The following is a 3,718-nucleotide window of genomic DNA, read 5'->3' as shown; positions in this document are numbered from 1 at the left end:
AGCCCATACGCTGTGGATGTGGCCAAACCCCACAGCCAGTCAGCCTGAGGGTCAATCTCACCTACTGATGTGCCAATAGCAATTAAGTTTCAATTATAAGAGGAGGGCACACACAACATACACAAGGGACACTCCAGGAGCACCCTGCTCAGGTGACCAGGGAGACTGTGCCACTGGGCCCCACAGGACACCTACTACATTAGGCCACCAACAGACTGAAAGATGTAGCAGATCTACCTAATACATAGAAACAAACCCAGAGAGGCAGCCAAAATGAGGAAACAATGAAATATGTCCCAAATTAAAGAACAGGAGAAAAATCCAGAAAAAGAACTAAATGAAATGGAGGCTGCAACCTACCAGATACAGAGTTCAAGTACCAGTTGTAAGGATGCTCCAGGAACTTAGGGGAAGACTAGATGAACTTAGTGAGAACTTCAACAAAGAGATAGTAAGCATAAAAAACGACATAGAAAACATAAAAAGTGATCAGTCAGAAATGAAGAAAACTAACTGAAATGATGAATGCACTAGAAGGAATCACCAGCAGACTAGATGATGAAACAGAGGATTGAATCAGCAATTTAGAAGACAAGGTAGCAGAAAATACCCAATCAGAACAGCAGAAAGAAAAAAGAATTTTTAAAAAATGAGGATAGTTTAAGAGACCTCTAGGACAACATCAAATGTAACAACATTTGCATCACAGGGGTATTAGAAGGAGAAGAGAGAATGCAGGGAATTGAGAACCTATTTGTAGAAATGATGACTGAAAACTTTTCTAATCGGAGAAGAAAATAAACATACACGTCCAGGAAATGAAGAGTCCCAAAAAAGATAAATCCAAACAGGCCCACACCAAGACACATTATAATTAAATGGCAAAGATTAAAGACAAAGAATCCTAATAACAAGAGAAAGGCAACTAGTTACTTACAAGGAAACTCCCATAAGACTGTCAGCTGATTTCTCAACAAAAGCTTTGCAGACCAGAAGGGATTGGCATAAAATATTCAAAGTGATGAAAAGCAATGACCTACAACCAAGACGACTCTACCCAATAAGACAATTATTTAAAATTAAACAAGAGATAAAGAATTTCCCAGACAAGAAAAATCTAAAGGAGCTCATTCCCACCAAACCAGTATTACAAGAAATGTTAAAGGGCCTTCTTTAAAAAGAAGAAGGGGAGAAAAGAAGAACATAAATGTGAATAATAAAATGGCAATAACTATGTATCTATCAATAATCACTTTAAATGTAAGTGGATGAAATGCTCCAATCAAAAGACATAGAGTGGCTGAGTAGATAAGAAAACAAGACCCTTACATATGCTGCCTACAAGAGACCCACTTCAGATTGAAAGACACACACAGACTAAAAGTAAAGGGATGGAAAAAAAATTTTTTATATGAATGGAAATGAAATAAAAGCTGGGGTAGGGATATTTTTATCAGACAAAATAGACTTTAAAACAAAAGCTATAATAAGAGATAAAGAGAGACTTTACATAAAGATAAAGGGATCAATCCAGCAAGAGGATATATCCCTTGTAAACATTTATGCACCCAACATGGGAGCATTTAAATATATAAAGCAAATGTAGAATGACATACAGGGGGCGATCGACAGTAATACAATTATAATAGGGGACTTTAACACCCCACTGACACCAATAGACAGATCTTTCAAACAGAAAACCAACAAGGAAATAGTAGTCTGTAATGACACACTAGACCAGATGGATTTAATTGATATTTTAGCATTCCACCCCAAAGCAGCAGAATATCAGTTCTTTTCAAGTGCACATGGAATATGCACTTATGACCATATGGTAGACCACCAAACAAGTCTCAATATGAAATCATACTAAGTGTGTCTTCTCTAACCATAATGGTATGAAACTAGAAATCAATTACAAGAAAAAAAAACCTGAAAAACACACAAACATGAGAAAGACAACTAGTTACTTACAAGGGAGCTCCCACAAGATTGCCAGCTAATTTCTTAACAGAAACTTTGCAGGCTAAATAACATGCTACTAAATAGTGAATGGGTCAACAAGATCAAGAAAGAAATAAAAAAATACCTTGAGACCAATGGAAATGAAAGCACATTGACTCCAAATCTAGGAGACAGAGAGAAAGTAAGTAGTCCTAAGAGGGAAATTCATAGCAATACAGGCCTACTTCAAGAAACAAGAAAAATCTCAAATAAACAATCTAACCTTATACTTAAAGGAATAGAAAAAGAAGAGCAAACAAAGCCTAAAGTGAGTAGAAGGAAGGAAATAATAAAGATCAGAGTGGAAATAAACAAAATAGAGTCTAAAAAACAATTCAAAAGATCAATGAAACCAAGAGCTGGTTCTTTGAAAAGATAAACAAAATTGATAAATCTTTAAAGATAAACAAAACTGATAAATCTTTAACCAGTCTCGAGAGAGAGAGAGAGAGGACTCAAATACATAAAATCAGAAATGTAAGAGGAGAAGTGACAGCTGACACCACAGAAATACAAAAGATTAAAGAAAATATTACAATTATATGCCAACAAATTGGACAATCTGAAAGAAATGGATAAATTCCTAGAAACATACAATCTTCCAAGACTGAATTCAAGAATAAACAGAAAATCTAAACGTACTAATTACTACTAATGAAATCAAATCAGTAATCAAAAAACTCCCAACAAACAAAAATCCTGGACTGGATGGCTTCACAGGTGAATTTTTACCAAACATTTCAAAGAAGAATTAACAACTATCCTCAAACTATTAAAAAATACACAAGAGAAGGGAAAGCTCCCAAGCTCATTCATGAGGCCACAATTACCCTGATTCCAAAACTAGACAAAGACATTACAAAAAAAGAAAACTATAGGCCAATATCCCTGATGAACATAGATGTAAAAATCCTCAACAAAATATTAGCAAACCGAATTCAGCAATACATTAAAAAGATTATACATGATCAGTGGGAATTATTCCTGGGATGCAAATTTGGTTCAATATCCATAAATCAATTAACAAGATACACCACATAAACAAAATGAAAGATAAAAGTCATATGATCATATCAATAGATACAGAAAACGTATTTGACAAAATCCAGCATTGTTTATGATAAAAACTCTCAGCAAAGTGGGAATAGAGGGAACATACCTCAACATAATAAAGGCCATATATGACAAACCCACAACTAATGTCATACTCAAGAGGGAAAAGCTAATAGTGTTCTTCTTAAGAATAGGAATGAGACAAGGATGCCCACTTTCACCACTTTTATTCAACATAGTATTGGAAGTCCTAGCCACAGAACTCAAACATGAAAAAGAAAAGGCATCCAAACTGGAAAGGAAGAAGCAACACTGTCATTCATTATTTGCAAATGACATACTATATATACAGAACCCTAAGGATTCCACCAAAAAAAACTATTAGAACTGATAAATGAATTCAGTAAAGTAGTAGGATACAAAATTAATATTCAGAAATCAGTTGCCCTTTTATACACCAATAAGGAACTGCCAGAAGGTAAATTAAGAAAACAATCCCATTTACAATTGCATCAGAAAAATTAAATACCTAGGAGTAAACTTAACCAAGTAGGTAAAAGACCTATGCTTGGAAGATCTTTTCTATAAGAAAGCTATAAGACATTGAAGAAAGAAACTGAAGATACAAATAAATGGAAGCATATACCGTGCTCATGGATAA

The sequence above is a fragment of the Rhinolophus sinicus genome, chromosome 2, assembly GCF_057876585.1.
Source record: "Rhinolophus sinicus isolate RSI-liver-muscle chromosome 2, RSI-T2T, whole genome shotgun sequence".
Classification (NCBI taxonomy): Eukaryota; Metazoa; Chordata; class Mammalia; order Chiroptera; family Rhinolophidae; genus Rhinolophus; species Rhinolophus sinicus.
The sequence above is the reverse complement of the archived record's forward strand: the minus strand, read 5'-3'. Positions refer to the sequence as shown.